This window comes from Solanum lycopersicum, chromosome 4 (assembly GCF_036512215.1).
Source record: "Solanum lycopersicum chromosome 4, SLM_r2.1".
In the NCBI taxonomy this organism is placed as follows: Eukaryota; Viridiplantae; Streptophyta; class Magnoliopsida; order Solanales; family Solanaceae; genus Solanum; species Solanum lycopersicum.
This window is the reverse complement of record NC_090803.1, coordinates 10,998,222-11,024,868: the sequence shown is the minus strand read 5'-3', so window position 1 is coordinate 11,024,868 and position 26,647 is coordinate 10,998,222.

Genomic DNA, 26,647 nt, shown 5'->3' with positions numbered 1-26,647 from the left:
GTATGCTAGACTTATTAGTCTATACATAAAAGCCACGGGCTGCATTCATAGTTTGTCTGAGTGATTCATATTTACCAAAGATTATGTGGTACAACACTTACACATCTTGTAGATATGCCAAGATATTTACTTCGATGTTTAGAGGCAACATTCATTATATATTTATTACGTATGACTTATGTGTCAATACGGAATTGGGCAAGGAAAACACTTAATCTTATTTTAAACCAGATAATCGTAATTTTCAGATTTGGAGAAACCTAGTTCGATCCCCATAAACCCCATAATATTTCATCTCTTTTTCTCCTCTCCTTTTTCGTTTAAGTGAATGAGGTTGTGCGTTCAATCCCCCAAAAGGTCATTATTTTTCTTTTAATTTATCTCTTAACTATCTCACCTAGCCAAGAGGTTGTGGGTTCAATCTAGTTTCCCATATTTAATAACTCTTTCCCTCACGTTTCTAAACTCTCTTCCACGTCTCCCAACTGTGTTCTCTCACACTCTGACTAACAAGAAAGCTCAAGAACTGTTTAAAAACAATTGCTTTTCACACTTGAAAACAGACGAGATGTTTTAAGAAAAACAAGGTAATTAAAAATGTCAAGGCAAAGGGAGGTTGTTCGTTGAGTGGTGTGTACATTGAGGAGAATAGGGCGTGGTTCGGAGGAGTTTCAGGGAAGTAGATTCACACTTGAACAACATCAAAAGGTATGGGTTTCTCTCCTAGAATTCTTTCTCCAAGAGTATTTTTTCTTCGAATGATTCTCAAGGTCTTGAAAACTATGGTTGTTCCCCTTTGTATCTCCTTGTCCTTAGTTTCCAAATGAATTCGTAGGATCGGTATGTTGTGATGCTAGATTTGGACATGAATGATATATTTATATTAATTGTGAAAATGTTTATGTGAGTGAATTTAAGAAAACAATATTTAAAATGTGATCAAAATGTTGGTTTGTGTGTGTGCAAGTGGTCAGTGGCTGTGGCCACTATTTTGGGGTGGTATAAATAATGTATTTCTTGTGTATTTTATGTGTTCAAAGTGTGTACAATGTGATCTTCATTACCATGAAATATAGTAGACTGAAATCAATTTCTTTTAGCCAACTAAGCTTATGAACAAGTGAGGTCAAATGGAGTCGAACCCAAGACTTCGCATGTTGAGATGGCTTAAATTCAAAAAATGGAATGGGGCTAAAGTTAGTCAAACTCCCTTAGTTGCTGATATCGCCTCAAAGAAGAAAAAAGAATGGGAATGGTGGGTATCGAACTTGTGATCTGTAAGGAGAAAGAGGAGAAAATTAATGAAGAAAATAAATAGGAGACGTGGTATTCGAAGCCACTACCCCTATGTACACGCGAAGGAAAAGAAAAATAAGGAAAAGAAAAACCGAGAAGAGGGAATCGAACCCACGACCTCAAGGTTTAAGGAATGAGAGAAATATATTAGGAAATGAAGTGAGAAAGTGGAGGTTTGATCCCACAACTTCACTACCAGTCGCCTAGTTTAAATAAAATAAAGATAGAGAGGCTGTGGAGGTTCAAACCCACAACCTCCCTATCCCAGCGAGAAAGCATGAGAGAAATTAAATAAATAAATAAATAAGGGGGTTGTGGGGATTCGAACCCACAGCCTCCCTATCCCTGCGAAAATTAAAGAAAAAATCGAAGAGCCTGTGGGGGTTTGAACCCTTAACCTCTAGATTTTGGCATGAATGGGCAACAAGAGACTATTAAAAATTAAAAAGGGATTGTGGGGGTTCGAACCCCCAACCCTTCAATTAACTAAGATTAAATTTTAAATAGAAAATTAATACTTCCATGTAAATGTTGAGATTTAATTTTGAGTTCTAATGTTATGAATATTATAAATAAAATCAATGAAAAATATAAATGATATCCAAATGATTCAAGATTTGGGTTCCCTTGCCCAAACATCCGTATTGATGCAGAAGTCATACGTTAATAAAATATCCAAGAGTATTGCCATTTACTTAGATCAAAATTCAAAATCTTGGCATATATACAAGATATATAAGTCTTGTACTACATAATCTTAGGAAAGTAAGAATCACTTAGCGAACTATGAATGAAGCCCATGGTTTATATGTATAAACACATAAGTCTAACATACGTTTTAAAAGTAAGAGAACTTAAGATGTACACAAAGAAATAATGAACTCTAGGAGGGTTAAGTATGAGTGTAAGATACACTAAATGGCGAAGTGCATTGGAATATGATGAGATGAACTATAAAATGAAGAAATGAACATTCACATAATAAGAGGTGAGTAACTATGAAAAGCAAAGGTGATAATGATGAAAAATGTGATAACAACATGATATGAGGCTAATGTATATGATGAGAGAAATCTCAAATTAGCCTATGTAAATGTTACCAAATGTACTCACTAATAATAGTGTAAGATAATGAAGAGACCAGTCTCTATGAACATTCTAATGAAAGTATTGAGTTTAATACACTTAATGCTAATGATGAGATGATAAATCATCTAAGGAGATATGTTATCCTTATACTACAAGGTAGCTTCCATGACGTATGAGTTTGAACGTAATGGAACTTTATACTGAGCACTGATAGTCTAGCTATGAGCGGTAATGCCTTTTTTCAGGAAGGGCGAAGGTTCACATAACTCACATGAGATGAGAGTGTCCATCTTGCCTGGTAGGAGTCTCCATACATCTCCTAGTTTTAGAACCTATATTGCCAATATAGGGATATGGCTGGGTTAATTTATCATATACGCTAGCATGTTATTGAGTCACTTTGCACGGTGATTACACCACTTTTCAGTGTGGGGAGACACTGAATTTCATGATTCTCACATGATCTATGTCGGTTAATGTTATAGTTCCCAATGAATGAATGAGGCCAGCCTCAAATAAAGCATATAAAGAAATGAATGATATCAAAGGTGTTAGTATAGAATAATCAAAAGGTGAGCTAGAATAAGGACATGAAATTAGGTTATTCCTGATCATTGAACAATAAATCCGATGAAAGTCTTAAACTACATCTTAGGTATAGATGTTGTTCACATTGGCCTATGAATGAAATGAAATGAAATATGTATGAATGAATGAAGCAGACTCTGTGTTTGGGAATGAAGACTCCCTACTTAAGGTCCTATGTGTTGAGCCCTCATTTTGCTAAGTCTTAATGTCAAGTCCATGATTCGAAGGTCTCATGTCATATAAATGAATGATATGAAAGAAGTTATGTGTTACGATATGTGCCATATAGAGATGTTATGTGTTGTGTGAAATACGATATTTATAATGATGCATGTTACTCTAATGGAATGACCTTCCTAATTCAATTAGGAAAGTTCACTAAGTTTCCTAATCTCAATTTGGAAAGTCTACCGACATGATTTCCACAAAAATCATGTCGTTAGGAAAGAAATGTTCATTCTCATGCATGTACTTGGTGTGTTCTTACATATACCCATACTTAGTTCAAGTGTGTACTAACCCCATACATCTACACTATTTAAGGTGCAGGCACAGGTGGGCAATAGAGCTACATGTTCATTGTTGTAGCTATCCGGGTGTCAGCAATCATCAGGTGTTTGGTTGGTCCTCATGCCTTCGAGGATGCTTCTGTTTTACATTCTAGCATAGTTTTAGAGTTGAGATAGTGGAGCATGTTCCACTAGCATAAGCCTACATCTAAGCTAGATAATAACGGTAGACATCCTCGAAGGCATGAGGGCCTACCAAGTCTGGATGAAAGGTGCACATCCGGATTGCTGCAACATCAAACTATAAGCTCTAGCATCCACCTGTGCCTGCACCTAAAAATTTAGAGTTATATGGGATTAGTACACACTTGTACTTACTATGGGTATATGCAAGCACAAACAAAGAAAATTCATGAAAATGAATAGCTTTTATTAACAACATGATTAGTGGAAAGTCAAGTCAGCGGACATGCAAAATTTGGATTAGGAAAATCAACGGAGCTGCTAAATTTGGATTTGGAAAGTCTTGCCATGATGTAACCTGCAGCATCAGACTTATCATTTTACAAACAATACATATCATATTGCATATAGAACCTAACATCTTTCATATCATTCATTTATATGCCATGAGACCTAGGAATCATGGACTTAACGTTAAGACTTTCCGGAAATGAGGGCTCAACATATGGGACATCAACTAGGGAGTATGATTTAGAAAACACAGAGTCTATTTCCTTCATTCATACGTAATCCATTTCATTTCATCCATGGGCCAGTGTAAACACCAGTAATACCTAGGATGTAGTTTAAGACATTCATCGGGTTCGTTGTGCAATAACCAAGAATGACCTAATGTCATCACTTGAATCTAACTCACCTTTTGATTATCCTATCCTAACAATTTTGGTATCATTCATTTCATTATGTGCATCATTTGAGGTTGAAATCCTTCATTCATTGGGAACTTTAACATTAACCAACATAGATCATATGAGCATCATGGAATCCAGTGTCATAAAACCCCACACAAAAAAGAGGTGGAATCACTGGCCAAAGTGACCCAAAATATGCTAGCGTACATTGGAATTGAGCCCCACCAGATCTCTATATTGGCAGTATAGGTTCGAAGACTAGGAGATATAAGGAGACACATACCCAGCATGCCAAACAGTCTCATTTCATGAGAGTTATGTGAACCTCTGCCTTACTCGAAAGAATGCATCACCGCTTATATCTAGTCAATCGGTGATCAGTATAAAGTTCTATTACATTCAGCTCATACGTCATGGAAGCTGGATTCTAGTATGAGGACGTTATAGCTTAATAGATTATTTCTCATATCATCATTAGTATTAAGTGTGTTAATCTCAATACTTTTAATAGAGTGTTCATAGAGAGTGGTCTTTTCATAAACTTTACACTCTCATGAGTAAGCATGTTTTGGTAATATTTACTTAGACTAATTTGAGATCGCTCTCATATTTTACTTTACCCTCATATCATGTATTCAACACATTTATTAACATTAGAACATTTGCTCTTCGTAATTGCTTACCCCATTTTGCATGAATGTTTATTTCATCATATGCCTATGCAGTTGGCCATTTAGTGTGTTTCACACTCTTACTTAACCCTTCTTCGGTTTCATTATTTCATAATTTTTTTGTTCATTTAATCATAGACGCCAATGTCCTTGGCCATTTAGTGTGTTTCACACTCTTACTTAACCCTTTTAGGGTTACACCATTTCATCACATACATCTTAGGTTCACTTACTTTAAACGTATGCTAGACTTATGAGTCTATATATAAAAGACATGGGGCTTCATTCATAGTTTATCTAAGTAATTCATATTTACAACATTATGTGGTACAAGACATATGATTCTTGTAGATATGCCAAGATATTGTTATTGATCTTTAGAGCCAGCTGTCATTAAATACTTATGTATGACTTATGTGTCAATACAAAATTGGGCAAGGAACACGATTTCAAATTCCTTATACAACACTTAATCTTATTTTAAACTTGATAATCACATTTTTTAGATTTCGGGAACCCTAGTTCGATCCCCATCAACCCCAAAATATTTTCTCTCTTTTTCTCCTCTCCTTTTTTGTTTAAGTCAATGAGGTTGTGGGTTCAATACCCCACAATCTCATTATATTTCGTTTAATTTATGTATTAACTTTCTCACCTATCAAAGAGATTTTGGGTTCAATCCCCACTCTCCACATTTATATTCTCCTTTATTTTTCTCCTAACTCTCTCATCCATTCAAGAGGTTGTGGGTTCAATCTCCACTCACCACATATAGTTTTTACTTGCATGTTTATCACAAAAATTTTTATAAAATTTTAATTTAGTGATGTCATGGGTTCATTCCCCAATGACCTCATATTAAAAAAAATTTAAAGAAAGCTCATTTTTTAAAAAGGTTGCTGGCTGGAAATTGTAGACTCTTCCAATCAAGTTTTGTATTAATCTTGTGTTGATTTTTTTATAGGTTTGATGTAATGATGTCTTAGGTAAAATATTTATTGACTCATTTATTTTACAATCATTTTTCATTGAATTTTGTACAATTTTGTTTGGACGAACCCAACCTACAAAATGCTGGAAATTTGTTCACTATTTTCAGCTTCTTTTTATCATCATTCATACGTTAATTCTTAAGGAATTTTGTGGATCATTTCGTGCAGCTTTAAGTTTAATATTCTTCTGATAATATTCAGCCAAGAATTACAATTCCATCCAGTAACATTACACCACTTTTACACCTCATTATTTACACAAACATTCGCACGTAAAATTCAACCATAAAAACATATCATTTTCACATACTTTAGATTGACATAATTTAACATGCTTACAATTCCAAACACATAATCAAGAACACATTATCATGAAAATCAAACTTCATACTTAAACTACCAGCAAACATAACGACAACATGATCTCTAACCTATTTCACATTGAGATCAAAGGGATACTAGGGACAAGGATTTCGACAAGAATGGGAACAACCTTAGTTTTCGAGTAGATTAATCTAAGCCTTAATGGTCTCTTGGGAAAGGGACCAAGAGTAAGAAAACCCATACCTTTTATGAATTTCAAACCTCGACTTGCTGACAAAAATCTTCTCTAAAAATCACGTCCAAATCCCCTTAAGATCAACACCAACTCGACGTACAAACTTCTCTTTGTCTACGTGATTGATTTCGTCTGTTTTCTAATATTTTCGTTGTGAGTTCTTCAAGTGTGAAGAACTCTGTTTTACCTACTTTTTTTTTATGTTATTTGTCAGATAGAATCGTGCGTGAGAGTGAGAGTGATGTGAGAGAGAGAGATGGGTGTGGGAGAGAAGAGTTTTCTTAGGATTAGGAGTCTAGTTTAGGATTCAGTCAAATAAGTTTTTTATTTAATTATTAAAAATCTGATTTACTTTTATTTTAAATCAGCTAATAAATTATAAATATAAATTAATTACATCAATTTACCAACTTAAATTAAAAAAAATTAATTCATTACTTCCACCTAGGTTAGAACCCCGGTGGAGCAAGAATTCACTTCAGATGCCCAACTTTGGACCTCTCTCCTCAAAATACCCCTCCATTTTGTTAATTAAATAATTAATTATATATTTATAATTATTATTATACTAACCTTAGCCTAGAAAAAGACCATTTTACCCCTACACCTTCCAAACCTATGATTTTCCTTTTTTAAGTCTGGTAAAGACTCCTTTAAGTAAATATTCGTATTCGAGAGCCCTACAATGTCTATGAACATTACAACCTTCTGTACGCATGCACTTGTACTAAACTAAAGCCTTTACTCTTTTTCAATTCTATGTTTCAAGATTTTTGAGGTGATATATTTGTCTAGTTCTTTATTGTTCATTGTGTGTTAGCAATTCATAAATAATTGAGTGTTGTAATACAAGGGGGACTACTCCAATCCAATTATGATAACTTTCTTGAAGTATAATTTTTTATTAATCAATTCCTATTCGACATTGTTTTGACCTTCATAGTTCCAAGCGGACAAGTGCTTCATTCTTCTATATTGTTGAACACTATGATTCAAAAATTCATAAGTAATAGGTTGTTCCGCACCAAGAAGTATATTTTTCTTTGAAGTAAAACATTTTTTATGTAAATAATACGATACATTAATTTTATTGTCGTAGTTCCAAATTGACAAATATTTCATTCTTCTGTCTATTTGTAGTGTACATGTCATCAATTCAAAACTAATTGATTGTTGTATCCAAGAGAAAATTCCTCCAATCCAAGAAGTATATTTTTGTTAAATTAGACTCTTCGATTAAAAGAAACCTTCATAGAAAAATCTTTTTCTTACCCCCAAATTTTCTTCCATGGTTGATGTTATCGATGAACAATTTTCTTTTATTTTTATTGAATAAGGTAGAGATTTCCATCTATGTTGGACCAGTAATGCTAGAAGTTCTTTTTCTCTCTTTTTGATTTTCATTAAATCTTTGGATTGATCAATATGACATTCGTATTTTTAGGTCATTGCTAGAAGTGTGAAAATCTATAACTTTGTTTATGATTCTGGGTATTTCGTCAAAAATTTTTATTAAGAGAACCTGCTTTTTTGTTGTGTTTTGTTAATGCGTATTGAATTCTCCGGACTGATCATCAATTTGTGATTTTGTTTATTTGTTAATGTTTATATTTTTCGTCTATTTTTTCTAGAAAGTAAAAAATTACACTAACAATTGTCATATCTTCTTTTTAGTTTTTATCATCTAAACTAAACATGAGAAATTTCTTGATGATAGGGAAGTAGGTCTCTAGTAATTTGATTTTGTCACGCCACGAGACATGAAAGCGAAACCTTGGAAAATAAGTGATCCCAAGCTAACCCTTCTTGCATGATGATGAGCATACTAAAGATAATAAACTGAATGCGGAAGCTAAATCATATTTTAAAAGAAAAAGATGGGGAATACTCATATGTTAAAGCAGGGATATATGAACACTGATGAGTTTAATCCAAAGAAGTTATTAATGTCTGATATATCAATGCATATTCTAAGAGAACCCTCTTTCTTCTTTACGAACAATACTGGTCCACCCCATGACGAAATAAAAGGTCTGATGAAGCCCTTGTCTAAAAGGTCTTTCAACTGATCTCTCAATTCCTTAAGCTCTGCTGGAGCCATTCTTTAAGGAGGAATAGAAATAGGATGGGTATATGGAAGGATATCAATTCCGAAGTCGGTTTCCCTTTCGGGAGGGACTCCGGTAATATCTTGTGAAATATTTCTGGAAACTTACTTACTACTGGAACTTACTCAAGAGTTGTTGTTTTAGAGCTAGAATCCGTATGCAAAACTAGATGATAGAGATAACCCTTAGAGATCATCTTTATAGACTTAAGGTAAGAAATGAATCGAACCATAAGATCTAAGCTACTACCCTTCCATTCTACGATTGGTTCGTTTGGAAATTGAAAACGAATAATCCTATTTCAACAATTGACTGAGGCATAACATGAATGTAACCAATCCATGCCTAGACTCACATCGAATTCTACCATTTCTAACTCTACATTTTCTGCTAAGTTGACTTTCTGAGAGCTTTCACAGAGAAATTTCTATATACCTATCTAGCTATAACTAGGTCACCAACTGGAGTTGAAACGTAGAAAGGTTTTGAGAGAGTTTCTAGAAAAACACTATATTGGAATGTTATATAAGGAGTTACAAAATAATGAGTAGCCCTTGGATCAAACAATGCATAAACATCAAGGTCAAAGACTCGTAAAATACTACTGACTACATTAAGAGAACCTTCGTGATCCTGGCGATCCTTAAGAGCATGCAACTTGTTATGGCGCTGACCGCCACCAGTACCATATGAGTTACCCTTCTTAGTCGTGTGACTTTCTTGTGATGCTGAATTTGTAGAGAGAGATCTACCATTACCACCTCGTTGACCCTGTGTAGAAGGACAATCCTTCAACCTTTGAACAGACTGACCGCACCCAAATCATTATTCCTTTCCTGCGAGGCACTCGCATGGACGGTTCTTACTACACTTAGGGCAAGTGGGGTAAGTCTTTGTCCCTGAAACACTTCCCTGAGACATAAAACCTAGTGCCCTAACCTCTGGATCTTACTTGTTTTTAGAGGATAAAACACTAGATGATGAATGGGCTGGGGTTGAAAATTTCTGCTGATTCTACGAGCTATTTCCACTACACGATTTCTATTGAGAATAGACATTGTTTACATTCCTAGCCTACTTATTCTCCTTGGCCTATTCCATAAGCTTATCACCCTCAACCTGCTAAGCATCAGTCATAAGCCTAGACATATTCAAATCTCCTAGTAACATAAAATTTTTGCACTCTGGTTTCACCGAAACTGACACTCCATAAAATAACTTTTTCATCTAAGCCCTCGAGTTAGTAACCATGTGAGTAGCACACCTGCAGAGTTGGTTAAACTTGAGCCCATCCTCTTGGACCATCTTTTTTCCTTGACTTTAATTCATGAATTCCTGAGCCCTTGATTCTGTCAAATCTATTGGGAAAAACCTGTCCCGGAAGGTTCCACTTCAGCAATCCCAAATAATAGGAGTTCCATCTGTAACCTTATTTTCCTTCCACTGAGTATACAAGATATGTGAAACATTTTTTGGCTGGTATGATATCAACACAACCCGATTATTTCCATTGACCAGCATCACCTTAAAGATATTCTTGATCTCATCCAAAAAGTTATGGAGATCCTCACTAGTCTCCGATCCTAAGAACTAAGGAGGATTAATCCTAACAAAGTCACTGACCCTATATGTTATGGATCAACCATTTTCAATCACATGAGCTTTAACCCGATTATTCTGGTTGGCCACATTCATAGCTAACATCTGAATGGAATTCCTAAATTCAGCATTGGAGGCTTTCTTATTTGGGATTAGAGGAAATACGTTTGGATTTCTGGCATTAACATTCCTGGCATTAGCTCTACGAGTAGGCATAATGTAAAACGTAGAACGTCGAGTTATAATGGAATTAAATCATACCTTACGCACGATAAGAGTAACAAGAAAGTGATGTTTTCCCTAAAACAGTCCATAGCCTTCTTCTCACAAATGTAGTGCACTTAACACCCATGAAAAAAGTCTCTACTTAGTGCGGCTTTGCAGACATCCTAGGAAACTTAAACCTAGTGCTCTGATACGAAGCTTTTCACGTCCCGAGCTCCACCTCAGAAATGGAAATGGCAGCAAGGACCACAAGTGATCCCAATTTAACCCAATTCGCAACAATCATAACGAAATTATAGATTTTTCAATCACTTGTATCATCCAATAACCTAAAATATCATGAATGTCGTTTGGACTAACAGAAAGATATCATAAAAAATAAAACAAGAAAAATATCAGTAATACTGCCCACAGCAGACGCAAATCCCTACATTCTTCAATAGGAAAATTAATATTTTTTATCAATCAATAACATCAACAATAGGAAAGAGAATTGGGGGTAATGAAAAAAAAAAGGAAAAGAATTGGGGGTAATGAAAAAATAGAGTATTGAGTGTAAGGAAAATAGAACGATTTTTCTATTGAGGTTTTTTTAACGGAAGAGTCCAACTGAACAAAGTTATAATTTTTTATTGGAAGAATCTTTTCTTGGATGCAACAACCATTTACTTATGAATTTTTAGCACACACTCAACAATCCTCTCTTTTTTCATTACCCGGCCCCTAATTCTCTCTTTTCTTCATTACCCCCAATTCTCTCTTTTATGGTTCATGTTATCACTAAACGAAAATTTTCAACTTTTTATTATAGAAGGTAGAGATTTCCATCTAGGTTGGACTAATGATGCTAATTTATTTTCTAGTTTTGATTTATATGACATATTTAGATTAATCAAATTGACATTTATGTTTAAGGTCAATGGGTGTTACAAGTGTTTGAAAATATTTGTTATAATTCTTGCTATTTCTTATGAATTTTGTGTTAAGAAAAACATGCCTTTAGATTATTCTTTGTCAGTAGGTAATTTATTTTTCGGTCTAATCATCAAGCTTTGATTTTCTTTGTCTGTATCATGAATATATTTTTCTACTATTTTTTCTAAAATGGAAAAATTAAAACAACAATTTTTATATCGACATTTTAGTTATGATCATCTTAACTAACCATGATAACTTTCTTGATTAAAGTTGTCTCAAGTAATTCAACTTCAAGAGACTCATCTAGTGCAAAGTATAACGAAGAGGGGCAATAAGATTTTCAACCAAAAAGAACTTTTAGAAGATTTGTGCTTTGAATGTAAAGATGGAGAAGACCTCATGATTTTTTTATATGGGCAAGTACTTTTGGTAAAAAAATAATTTTATTTTTATTATAATTCATGAAATAAATTATAAACGTGGTTGTCATTTTAGAAAACAAATTTATCATAAACATGTTACTTGTTTATTTCATTAAATACACCAAATATAAAATTGATCTTCTTAGCAAAAGGACTTTATCATACTTAGAAGTCATAAGCTATCCTTCATCCTTACATTGAAAACTCCAATATTCAACAAGATCTTATTTATTAAAAATCTTGTTGACCCTCTTCGTCGCAATTTGTAGTAATGCCACTCTTGTAATTGAATTACCAAAGACTAGTTCACTATAATCAAGAAAATTCATATGTTCAGTTTAGATGATGTAAACTAAAATGCATATATGATAATTATTAGGATAATTATTTTTCCTTTTAGAACAAATATCAGAAAAATATATACATTAAAAAATAAAGAAATCAAAGCTAGATGATTAGCCTTGGAAATTGAAATACATATTAACTAAACTCAATAGAAAAAGAGGTTCTCCTAACACAAATTTCTGAAAAACTCTCAACAATCGTAATAATATTATATATTTCAAACAATTCTATTACCCATTGTGTCACGCCCCAAGCTACCCCGAGACGCGGACACGGAACCTAGGACCTCAAGTCTCCTAAGCTAACCCTGTTGACATGATCATGAACATACTAAAGATAATAAATTGTTACGGAAACTAAATCATAATTTATAATAAAAAGATAAGGAATACCAATATACTAAATGTGATATAATATGAAAATGATGTGTTTAATACAATGAAGTTTCTAACGAAACACTAAGCTGAAATTGACTATGTTTGAAATAAGCCTCTAAACTGGACTTGAAATGCTAGGACAAGCCCCAGCTAAATGTAGCAAAAAATGAAACTAAACGACTAAAGTTTGAAATGAAAGTCATGATTGTTGTCGTCAGAGAATGAGGACTCACCACTTAATCTGCTGAACTGGAGATCGGAAATGGATCTATGCATGAACTGGATGATGAGCATCTAAACCTACATAACGATAATATGTAGTGTACGTATGCGTCAGCAAAGAGGGATCAAAAATGTTGAAAATGAATCAAAATAATTGAGGTCATTGATGATTTAACGTGTGACCTCATGATATTAAAAATCCTAAAAATAAAGAAGTAAAAAGAAATGTGGTGGAAGGGATTCAAACCATGGTATTGGATGCAAAATCTAACTTAAAATAAAAAAAAAAAGAGGATTAGGATTTGAACCCATCACCTCTCAATAAGATTTAAGGAAGAGTAAAAGAAAAAATAAAATGTGAGGCATGGGAATCAAACCCATGACCTCTAGGCAGTGAAGGAGAGTAAAGAAAATGAAAGAAAAGAAATGTGAGGCATGGGAATCGAACCCACGACCTCTAGGCAATGAAGGAGAGTCAAAGGAAATGAAAGAAAAGAGATGTGAGGTGTGGGAATCGAACCCACGACCTCCTAGGAAGATATAAGGAGAAAAATTTAAAGAAATTAAAGAGGGGATGTAAGGGTTTGAAACCTCAACCCCTTAGCCAAAGGAGAGAAATTTAAAGGCAATGAAAATAAAAATTAAATGAGTTTGTGGGTTACCATACTACATCCTCTTAGTTCCATTAAGTGAAAAATGAGGAGAGAAATTAAGGGGAAAACTAAATAAAGGCATTGCGGCTCTAACATGGGTCCCCTAGCCTATATATCAAACCAAAATGAACAAAAAAATGTAAGTGTTGTTCAAGGGATTTCAAACAGGGTTCCTTTGCCGAAAATCCTTATTGATACATAAGTCATACGTGAATTAAATGTTCAAGAATAATGTTGCCTACTTAGATCAAAATTGAGATCTTGGCATACATACAAGATGCGTAAGTCTTGTACTAGATAATCTTAGGAAAAATATGAATCACTTAAGCAAACTTTGAATGAAGTCTAATGGCTTGTATGTATAGATCAATAAGTCTAACATACATTTATAAAAAATTAACAAGTGAACCTAAGATGTATATAATAAAATGATGTAACCCTAGAAGGGTTAAGTAAGAGTATAAAACACACTAAATAGTAAAGTGCATTGACATATGATGAAACGAATATCATGAAATGAAACGATAAAACCCTAGCAGGGTAACGTAAGAGTCTGAAACACAGAAATGGTCAACTACATTGACATATGATTAATTGAACATTCACGTAAAAAGGGGTGAGTAATTATGAAAAATAAATGTGCTAATGTTAATAAATGTGGTCAGAACATGATATGAGGCTAATGTAAAAGATGGGAGCACTCCAAAATGAGCCTAAGTAAATGTTACCAAAATGTAGTCACCTATATTAAATCATCTAGTTAGCTATGATGTTCTCATACTAGAAACCAACTTCCATGATGTATGAGTTCAATGTAATGGAACTTTATTTTGAGCACCGACAAACGGGCATGCCGGGTATGGGTCTTCTATATATCCTATACTTCGAACCTACACTTCCAATATAGGGATATGAAGGGTTTAAATTACCATGTACGCTAGCACATTTTGGATCACTTTGGCCGGTGATTCCACTTCTTATCAGTGCGGGGTTTCATTACACTGGATTTGATGATGCTCAAATGATCTATGTCGGTTAAAGTTAAAGTTCCCAATGAATGAATAACTAAGGCTAGCCTCAATTGATGTACATAATGAAATGAATAGTATCAAAGGTGTTAGGGAAGGATGATTAAGAGGTGAGTTAGACTAAAGAAATGACATTAGTTCATTCTTGGTCATTGCACAACGAATTCGATGTAAATCTTAAACTACATCCTAGGTATAGCTTATGTTAACACTAGCATATAAACAAAATGAAATGAAGTACGCATGAATGAATGAACAAGACTATGTGTTTGCTATTTAAGAATCCCTAGTTGAGGTCCCATATGTTGAGCCCTCACTTTTGGGAAGTCTTAATGTCAAGTTAATGATTCCAAGCTCTTATGATATATGAATATATGATAAGAACAACGTTATGTGTTATATGATTTATGATATATGTTATGTGTATGTTGTTGTGTTCTATGTGCAAAATGTTATGTATGATGGTGCACGTTACTCTTATGGTATAACTTTACTATTCCAAATTTTGAAAGTTCACTCACTTTCCTCATCACAATTTGGCAAGTCCACTGACTTGAACTACTATAATCATGTTGCCACGAAAGAGCTATTCTCACTCATACATGTCCTTGGTGCGTGCTTACATAAACACATACTTAGTACAAGTGTGTACTAAGTTTTTAGGTGCAGGAAAAGGTGGACGCTAGAGCTACATGATCAACGTTGCATAATTCCAAACGTAGAGTATTCATCTGTACTTTGAAGGCCTTTTATGCTTTTGAGGATGCTTGCCCATTTACATTCTAGCTTAGTGGTAGTATTGATCTAGTGGAGTATATTCCACTGGCGTTTCTTTCACGTTTTTGTTCAGACATTGTATTAGTGCCATTTTGTCAAGCACATCTTTATTGTTATAATAATATGTTTTTTTCATTTGATGATGTTAATGTTAGATGGTTGATGGTGTACAATTATATATGTAATATAATGTTAAGTAAGCATGTTAGGAAACAAAAAAATTCAAATTTTCTGTTAAAATTAACCTAGATGAAGTAAGAATGACGTATGTAGGATTGTTTGTGACCTCTGAGAGGTGAGCGATGCTGATCTAATTTGGGGTCGAGATTCCTGCAGTGAAAAAGTTTTTATAAAATCCCTAGGTAAAATTACATAAATAATAAGTTCATCGACCACATTGAGTAGTTTCTAAGACATTGTATTGAAATCCAACACTATCCTGTATTAGAGACTGCATGATGCAGAGGAAATATTCCCTTCTTCTGATCTAATCGCATCGTTCCACATGTTTGACTTCTTGATATTATGAGTGTGTCTAACATCAAATCCTTGTAGTTTACAGAGAATGAACACTACGAGAGTTATTGGTCTGATGAGAGGAGTAGCAGCTGCTAGGGACAATCAAGTTTCACCCAGACTCCAGCTGAAGGAGTAGCCATGCCAGTTAACCCTGTTGGGTTGACTGATGTTGAGGTGAGGTCATCTCTAGCCTAGATGACACAGGCCATAACCATGAAAGATCAGGACATGATAGTCCAGGTTAACCAACAAAATGTTCAAAGGGAGAACCCATAAGTATGTACCATGGCTGACAGGCAACGAGAGTTTACAAGGATGAATCCTCTTCTTTTCACAGGGTATAAGACTGCAGAGGATCCCAGGGACTATCCCTTGAAGTTTGTGAAATTATGTAGGTATGCCACTTCTCTTATGTCTAACAACAGAAACAATATCTGTAAATTCTTGACAGGGATTGTTGAGGATCTCGAGTAGGATGTAGGGATGCTATGTTGCATGATACCATAGATCATTCCAAGCGTATGGTCCATGTCAAGAAAGTGGAGGAAAGCAGGAAGAGGAAGCACACTAGGGCAGGGAACAGGTCAAGGCAAGCTGAGAAGATTTTTTCAAGGCACAATAGTAGTGAAATCAGGAATAAGCCCAGGTTTAAGAAGGAACACTCCCACCAAGGGGAGTAAAGTTCATCGAACTGTTGCTATGATAGAAATTCCGAGTCCAAAGTTAAGAGAAACATTAAAGTAGATAAACCTTAAGAGAGACCACCTTGCATGAAGTGTGGAGAACTACATTGAGGAGACTGTGTGATGGGCACTAACACTTGTTACAGTTGTGTTAAACCGGGTCACATGGTGAAGAATTATCTGCTTAGGAAAAGTTAAGAACAAGGGAATGAAAGAGTTCTGTCTAATGATCCAAGTGAAGAGGTTCCAAAGAGGCAATGATTCTTCGCACTCAACTCTAGGTGTGCAGGGGAAGTCACCTCTGGTGAAGTCTCGGGTGAGTATCCTTAATTAGTCCTTCAGGTATTTGATTGTGTATGGTGTGTATGCACTAGTATGAGGTTAATATGTTGTTGGTTGCTGATTTTTATGATTAATCTGTTTTCTTATGTTGTATGCATTGATGAGACTAGTTTATGAAAGAGTTCTTTAGTCTTTTAATGTGAAACTACTAGTAGGTTTCGAGGATGTACACCATCATGTTAATATGTGAATCAAATATTCACCAATGGGGAATATTGGATTACCTATGCATTTGTACGTTCTACAGATTACTTATTTATTGTTAGTAAAGAGTAGTTTGATTCAGGGACGAATGTTCTTAAGGGGGTTATAATGTAACAACCCTAAAAATGGATAAAATAAGAAATGCTTAATGTGTCAAGAAGGCCTATGATTAGACCAGGGTTCACATGGATTGATGCGTGTAGAACCAGAACTTGAAACCCTTGCTACAACCAAGACAACTAACTTGGGGAGTTACTTGATCATGGAAAGGTTGGTTCCAACCATGTAAGGCCCTCAAATACGTTGATTTACTTGAAGGAGTCCTTAGCAGATTTAAAAAGGGAAAATCATAGGTTTGGAGGGTCTAGGGATAAAATGGTGTTTTTCCAAGATAAGGGTAGCATGATAATTACCCTAAATATATAATTTATTATTTAATTAATACGGTGGAGGGGTATTTTGAGGAGAGAGGGCAGAAATTGGGCTCTTGAACTGAAGTCTTGCTCCACCCAGGTTCGAACCCAGGTTGAACCAATGTTTTAAAGTGATTTTTATTTAATATAATTAATTAATTCATATTATTCCTTATATTATTTAAAATAAAATAAAAATTAGATTTTTATTTAATAAAAAAAACCTTATTGACCAAGTCCTAAAACTAGACTTCTAAGCCTTTTACAACTCCCACTTTCTCACGTTTATCTCTCCACTCTCACGGTCAATCTCTCTTATTCATTCTCGCATATTTTTTCTTCCAAAATACGATAAGAAATTATAAAAATAAACCATGTTCTTCAAAATTGAAGAACTCACCCGAAAACACAAGAAAACAAACATTAATGGCATAATAGGCTAAGGGAGGTTGTCATGCGAGTGGATTTGATATTGAGGAGCCTTAGACATTTTCTAGGGTGAAATTTTTGGGCAGCAAGTCAAGAGTCTATAGTCAAAAAGGTATGGGTTCTCTTCTCTCTGTGTCCCTTTCCCAAGTGTCCCCATAAGGTTCAGAATATTCATTCTGAAAATTAGGATTGATCCCCGTTGCTTGTCCATGTCACTAGCTCCCGTCGAATCATAGGTTAGTTATGTTTGTTGGTAGGAAAATAGGGATGAAACGTGTTTTCGTGATAATTATGTGGTTATATGTATGTTGGGAATTATGTGACTTATGTTTATGTTTCCGAAAATGTAATTACGTGTGTATGTGTGTGTTGCTACTGCTATTGTTCATTGTTTAGGACTTGAAATGGCATGATAGTTCTTTATATTTCATGTACACATGTTAATGTAAATGTGATGTTCAGATGAGCTGAAATATGGCTGATTTGAGGGATAATTTCTTGGCTAAACTAATACATGAAGACTCACCTAAAACTATCTAAATGCACTAAGAAATTCCCCTAAGAACTAAGGTGTAACTTGATGAAATGATGCTCAAAAATTAAAAGAAAATTTCCAGCTTCTAATGATGAATATCGGTCAGCAAATGAGGGTTAAATTTTTTTTAAAAAAAATAATTAAAACAAGTGAGGTCATGGAGGATTGAACCCATGACCTCACCATGTTAAAAACCATGACAATAAGAATTAAAAGTAAATATGGTGAAGGAGATTCGAACCATGGTATTGAATGAAAAATGTAGCTTAAAAGGAAAAATAACTAATGAGATGAGTGGGATTCGAACCCACCACCTCTTAATCAGATTTAAGGAAGAGTAAAAGAATAAAAATGTGAGGCATCAGAATTGAACCCCCGACCTCTAGATAATAAAGGAGAGTAAAGAAAATGAAAGAAAATAAATATGAGGCATGGGAATCGAACCCATGACCTCCTAAGCATATTTAAGGAGAAAAATTAAATGAAATTAAAGAGGGTCTGTGGGGGGTTTGAATCCACAACCCCTCGGCCAAAGGAGAAACATTTAAAGGCAATGAAAAAAATAGTAAATCAGGTTTATGGGGGTTGGATCCCACATCATCTTAGTTTCATTAAGTGACAAATGAAGAGAGAAATTAAAATGAAGGCATTGGGGCTCGAACTTGGGTCCCTAAGCCGTATGTATCAAAAAAAAATGAATAATAAAATGTAACTATTGTTCAAGTGATTTGAAAACCGGGTTACCTTGCCCAATTTCCGTATTAACACATAAGTCCTATGTGAATTAAATGTTCAAGAATAGTGCTGCCTACTTAGATCAAAACAGAGAACTTGGCATACATACAAGATGCATAAGTTTTGTACCACATAATCTTAGGAAAATATGAATCACTTAAACGAACTATGAATGAAGCCTCATGAAATTTATGTATAGATCCATAAGTGTAATATACGTTTTAAAAAAAGTTAACATAAGATGTATATAATGAAATGATGTAATCCTAGAAGGGTTAAGTAAGAGTGTTAAACACACTAAATTACCAAGTGCATTGGCATATGCTGAAACAAATATTATGTTATGAAATTATGTAACCCTAGAATGGTTAAGTAAAAGTGTGAACTACACAAATCTTCAAGTACATTAGCATATGATTAATCGAACATTCAGGTAAAAAGGGGTGAATAATTATGAAAAACAAATGTGATAATGTTAATGAATGTTGTGACAACATAATATGAGGCTAATGTAAAAGATGAGAGCAATCTCAAATGAGCCTAAGTAAATGTTACCAAAACGCACTCACCAAAGAGAGTGTAAAGTTAATGAAGAGACCAGTCTCTATGAACACTCTAATGAAATTATTGAGATTAACACACCTAATACTAATGATGAGATGAGAAATCATCTATTGAGCTATGATGTCCTCATACTAGAATACAACATCCATGATGTACGAGTTGAATGTAATGGAAATTTATACTGAGCACCGATAGGCTAGCTATTAGCAGTGATGCCTTCTCTCGGGAAGGGCAGACGTTCACGTAACTCTCATTAGATTAGACTTTCCTGCATGTCAGATATGAGCATCCTTATATGTCCTAGTCTTCGAACCTATATTGCCAATATAGGGATCTGGAGGTGTTTAATTCCCATGTACGCTACCATCTTTTGGGTCACTTTGGCAGGTGATTCAACCTTTTTTGTTATGGGGTTTCATGACAGTGGATTTCATGATGCCCACATGATCTATGTTGGTTAAAGTTAAAGTTCCCAATGAATGAATGAATGAGGTCAGCGTCTAATGAGGCACAAAATAAAATGAATTGTACCTAAGGTTTAAGGGCATGATGATAAAGAGGTGAGTTAGACTCAAGAAATAATGTTAGGTAATTCTTTGTCATTGCACAACCAACCTGATGAAAATGTTAAACTTCATCCTAGGTTTAGGTAGTGTTGACACTAGCTTATGAATGAAGTGAAGTGAAGTAAATATTAATCAATGAAGCAGACTTTGTGTTTGATAATGAAGGCTCCCTAGTTGAGGTCCCATATGTTGAGCCCTCATTTTATGGAAATCTTAATGTCAAGCCCATGATTCCAAGGTCTCATGGCATATGATTAAATGATATGAACAACCTTATGTGTTATATGAATTATGACATGTGCTTTGTGTATGCTGTTATTTTCTATGTGCAAAATGTTAAGTGTGATGGTGTATATTACTCTCTTGGTACAACTTTACTAATCTAAATTTGGGAACTGCACTCACTTTCCTCATCCTTATTTGGAAAGTCTACTAACTTGACCTGCTATAATCATGATGCTTGGAAGGAGTTATTCTTACACATTCATGTCCTTAGTGTGTGCTTGCATATACCCATACTTTGTAAAAGTTTGTACTAACCCTATACAACTCTAAACTTTTAGGTGCAGACACAGGTGGACGCTAGAGCTACAAGATCAACACTGTAGCTATCCGGACATCGAGTATTTATTCGGACTTCCTAGGCCCTCATGCTTTCGAGGATGCTTGCCCATTTACACTCTATCTTAGTTGTAGGGTTGAGCTAGTGGAGTATGTTCCACTAGCGTTTTTTTCCCGTTTTCTTTCAGAACATGTATGAGTGCCACTTTTGAAAGTACATCTTTATCGTTATAATAAAATGCTTCTTTCATTTGATGATCTTAATGTTATATGGTTGATGGTGAACAATTATATATGTAGTAGAATGTTTAGTAAGCATGTTAGGAAACAAAAACATTCAAATTTTCTGCTAAAATTAACCTAGATAAAGTAAGAATAACGTATGTAGGCTTGTCTGCGACCTCTTAGAGGTCAACAATGCCGGTTTCATCTAGGGTATAGATTCTAGTCGTGACAGTACTAAGCATGTAGGATAGAGTAATGATGAAATAAAACAAAACTTAACAGACATAAAAGAAAATAAAACAATCTGACATGATAAACTGAATTTTGAGCTAACTGGATGCAATGACCAATTTAGAACATGCTTAATCTAGATACTAAGTATATTGATATATGGTTAATGCGAGAGAGCATGAATGAACTGTGGGAGCTACTAATAACTGATGCTAAAACCACATGAAATAAATAAGGAGTCCGATGTATGCGCCGCATCGAGTGTACTCAATATACCCCGCAAAAGGTATAAAGGCGTGCTGACATGATCACTAAACTGATTGACCAAAGAGCGGACTTACAACCTAATTGGCTAGTAGTTTAGGGACTATTGGGTACGCTAAACCCTAGTCCAACTCGGTATTATGCTACTCCCAATGAATTCTTTAAATTTGCTGTTTATGTATAAGTTTCTGTAAATACAGGATAGCTTGAAACTGGGAATGCAACAATTAATCTGGTAATTATCATTTATAATTGAGGCATGTATATTTGATGTGTCTGAAATATCTGACCTAGCATGTGTAATTCAAGAACTAAAGAACTACAAAGCTATGGTTCTAAAATTCATGCAAATATCTGAAATATAAAAAATAGTCTTATTTGAAACATAAAACTAATAAATTCATAAAGTTCTATCAAAGTTCTAGAAACCCTAGGTTTAATCATGACAGGAAAATCAAGAATCTGACTAAAAACTAGGGGCCCAATGGGTGAAAGGAACCCACTAGTGAAATCCCCCATACCTGGTGATGAAATCCTCCGAAATTACTTATGTTTCGGGGCTAGAAGTCTTGGAATTTGTGGTGTTCTTGAATTAGGAGTCTTGAACTTTTTCTCTTCTCTTGGTTCTAAATTTCTATGTTTTGATTTAATGATTTTACTGAGATATGTTTTAATTATATTTCTAATCTTAAACTGACTAACATATGATGATTTAGGGTAAAAACGATGTAACTTAGGGTTTAAACGGAGTGGGAAAGGTCAAAAGACTAACCCTAATGTCACCCTTTATAGATATTCTCTTTTGGTTCAGTGAATAGGGGATTTTTTTTAGGGAGAAGGTTTTGGAGATACACACAGTGCTGCGCAAAATTTTACAGAAATAGAATATTTTGAGGAACAACTTAAACATTAGCATTCAAGATCGCAGATTTATACAGATTTTAAAACAAAGAGGACAAAAATAATTGGTGTAGCACTAGTTTTCTGGATTGGGTATTCTCCAAATACACAGATATACTCCTGTTATCGGGAGGTGGGTGTCATCTCATTCTAACTCCTTGTAGTCCCTCTTCGCTGCCCGAAAAAGGTAGTGTCGCCTTCTATATAATATTTTTTTGCATCTTCTCTTGTCTCGAAATATTAATTTCATATTTGGAAAGCTTTTTGTTTTGTATATCTTATGTTAGCTTCTCCTCCGTTTATAATTCGTTATATGATATATATATCTTCAGCCGTTCATCGTATTTAATATCAAGTTTTAGTTATGGATTTATGCTAATTGTTGTGATTTCTTTGCATCATGGGTTCGATTCGCTATGTCCTTTCTTCTTTTCGTTCGTTTGGCCTGCAGTGTGATGAACCTGTTTGGTGTGCATCCTTTGTGGTTCCATCTGTTTTGATCCTGTGTTGATTAAAGCATTTAGTATGGAAGGTTTGTTTTGTTGGGGTTTTAATCTCATATATATTTCATAGTCATTTAAATTTCCAGTCGCTAATTTTTGTTTCCATATGTTAAGACCTTGATCCTTTTATGTCTAACATTGTGTTATTTGAGTAAGGAGTTTATGTTAGCAAGATTGTAACTCCCATGTTGTTCTTGACTCCTGTTATCTTAGTCTAAATTAATAATCATGTGCTCGGCTGAAAAGGGTGTTGTTTTCTACATGTTCAGAAAGTGGTGAATCATATTTTGTTCTATGCTTCTCCCCCCTTGGCTTTTGATTAATGTGATCTTGGTTCGTAATTTCGAATATGGATTGATTTGGTTTGTTTATTATCATGGCGTGTTTTCATAAGCGTTGCTAATGCATTTAAAATCTATTGTTTAGGATCGATAAAATTTAAAATGGTTCATTTATACGCTCATATGATGCTGTATTTGAATATTGTATTTAAACAGTGCCTCTATGGTCAGCAAAGTGAACATTAATCTTTTCGTTAAATATCATGGCATTTTGCTAACACTTTTCTTTATGCTTATGTGCAAATCTGTCACTGATTGTCATGAACTCTTATGTCTTTCCCCGTTTATGATCTGCCCCGATTTATTTTATTTTGGAAAAGCCATGACAGTAAATATATGGGTCCTTTAATTTCGGAACAATCCGCTTCTGGGTGAAGGTTTAATTTTATGTTTGTTATTGTTTTTAAATTTGGCATATGTTTTTCGCATTTCTGATATATGGGCCTTCCCTTTTGTAGTGTAACGTCATTGTATTGTGTCTTCGTTAACGTTTCACTTGTCTCTCTACTAATTTATTTTGTTACGGCTATGAGTAAATCTGTTGGGTATACTTATATGCGTGTTGTTTAAAGTGTTGATCATGTTGATGCATTCATTCTTCTCGTTCCATGTTGTTAGTAGTCGGGGAAGTTTTTTGATTTAAGTTCCCTTTCGGGTTAATATGTCTTTCCTTCATGTTAAATATGTATGACTGTGTCTTTCCTAAGTCCCGTTGTCGAGTAAATCAAGAAACTTTTTATAACCAAACACAGATGATTGTTTTACTTAAAAATATATAATATTAAAAAAATGACTAAGTTTCGAAAAAATCAATTAATCTTATAATTTAGTAGAAGTTAATTTTCTTAATTGCTAGAGTCGCCACATCATTTTTTGATTAAAATCAAGAAAATTTATTATAATTTTCAAAAGATTTAAACAGATAAAAATTGATTGAAAAGGGTTCGAAGTTCAAATATACATTCTTTGGGAAGGTGTTAGGCCCTCAGAATGTCCGCTAACTCGCAGTTGTCCGGAGATTTGACTAAATGACTTTTTAAAATAATTTTTTAAAGATATTGACTAAATAAAGTAAAATAAATCTTTTATTTAATTATTGACTAATATTACTATTCTATTTTAATGGATAATTTTAAAGGGAATGAACTTAGAATGAAACGTCTAAAAAGGGAAAACTCAAATGTTTGACAAGTTTATTACTTAAAATAAAGCAAAATATAGAGTATAAAAATAATTTTTATTTATTTAAATACGAAAAAGAGAAATAATTAACTTTGGGCAAAAAAATATAACAAATGAAACATAAGTTAATATAATAGGAAAATAAATAAAGAGGAGAGGAGAACGGAGGAATTTAGACTTGGGCTCTTTGCCCAAATTCATCAAACAATGGACCCTTAGGACCAATTAATCCAAAAATCTTGTAGAAACTTTGGATAGGGATTTTGGCCCATTTCTCTCTTACAAATCTGGTATACATTTTGATGCATACTGATGTATACGACTTGTATACAATCAATTTTCGTGTATATTGGGATGTATACGAAATGTATGCTGCCCCCAATCAACTTTCTAGAACCTGTATAATTTTACAACCAGTGTATCATATATTCATACTCTATATCGGTGTATACAGTAGTATATTAGCCCCTTTTAAAGCTTTTGGAGACCTATAATTTACTTTTCCAGCAACCTATTTGCTGCTTTAAACCTGTTCATCAGTTTTGAGGTGTTCTGGATGGCTCGAGAAAGATATTTTGAGCTTTTATGGCTTGAAGATAAAGTGTAGGAGATGGATTAATGTCCATGAGGACCCGAGGAGAGTTTCACATGCAATAAGACAAAAATGGATTAGTACATGATGTGATAGACTAATAAAATGTTTCTTGAATAAAATGACAATGAAAGATAAGAACTACTTTAGAGATTCGAGTTAGGGGGAATATATGACTCAAAAATAAATCCAAATGAACTAAGAAATAAAAAAAATAAGTCTAATAACAAGTATGACAGTAAGCATTGGCACACATTACATGTATGCGTTATAAACCCATCATATACATAGGAATACATCACTGTTACTCAACAAATGAATTCAAAATATTCAGAGGAGACATGCTACATTTTATCAAATAAGCATACCCCAATTGATGAGATTTTATGATGTTAAAGTCCTATTTTTTAAACAAAAGATCGAGGAGCTATGGGGGTGTTGCCAAATAATCTAAGAGGGAGTGAAATATAACAATAAACAAGAAACAAGATTGTCCCCAAACTAACGTATTGACATTAGCACAAATACACATAATATGGAATGCAAAGGGAAGAGTTGATTCTCTGTACATTTTTTTTGAAACAGAAACCACAAAATGATACAAATCAAATCGGCGTAGCTCCGACAACACACATGAAATGATAATACTTAGTATAAATCATGTTTCTAACGATCTTAATGAATAAATCCCGATAAAACCAAGACTAAGGAAACTCATAATTAAACTGACTCGACTTGAATGTGAAGGCATTTTTTATTGAAGTTCAAATATCGGGGAGACAAGCTTTGTAAGGGTGAATCTTATCTGTAAATAAAATAATTAAGAAAAATAATTCAAGAAGTGGATAAAACTAAAGGATTAGAACAAACATAAAAATATATTTGCATGTTAACGATATAAGTCGATTAGAGAGTTCATGCCTACATGGATACGAAAGTTAAACAGTCATCAAACTTCACAAAATGCTAGCATACTTATAAATGGAAAACATCATAACCCCCATGTCATTAAGCAATAGTCCAAAATAGAGGAATAACACATAGAAATTTGAAGAATAATGTAGAATATCAACACTGGATGCAAATTCATAAATTTTGGTTGCGACATAAATCAAGAAATCACAAAGGGACGAGTATATCATATGGGAACATCAAAAGGTCAGAAATGACTAGAAATAAAAATCCACATAATAAAGCTTTTACTACCCATGTAATGTAACTTCTTAAAACAGAACAGAATGTGATAAGAATTATTATAACAGGAGAAAAATTACCTTCCCCCCAGGCAGCGAACAACGAGCAAAACGAGCTTGAAAGAGCAGGAGTTTCCACGCCGAATGAGAGACTCCAAGGAGACTTGGATGAATGAAATTGAGTGAACCAAAGCCAAGACTAAAGGAATATCTCCAAGCACTTCGGATTTCAATGATTTCTTCTTTTTAACAGCTAAATCTCAAGATTTATCTCTATACTTCATCCAACTTTAGTAGCGCAATGTTTCTATAGAAAAATACTTATTAATTTTTTAGTGCTTTTCACAAGAAATTTTCTCCCAAAAAATCACAGTGAACCATAAGAACTATACATTTAAATGGGTACTAGTTT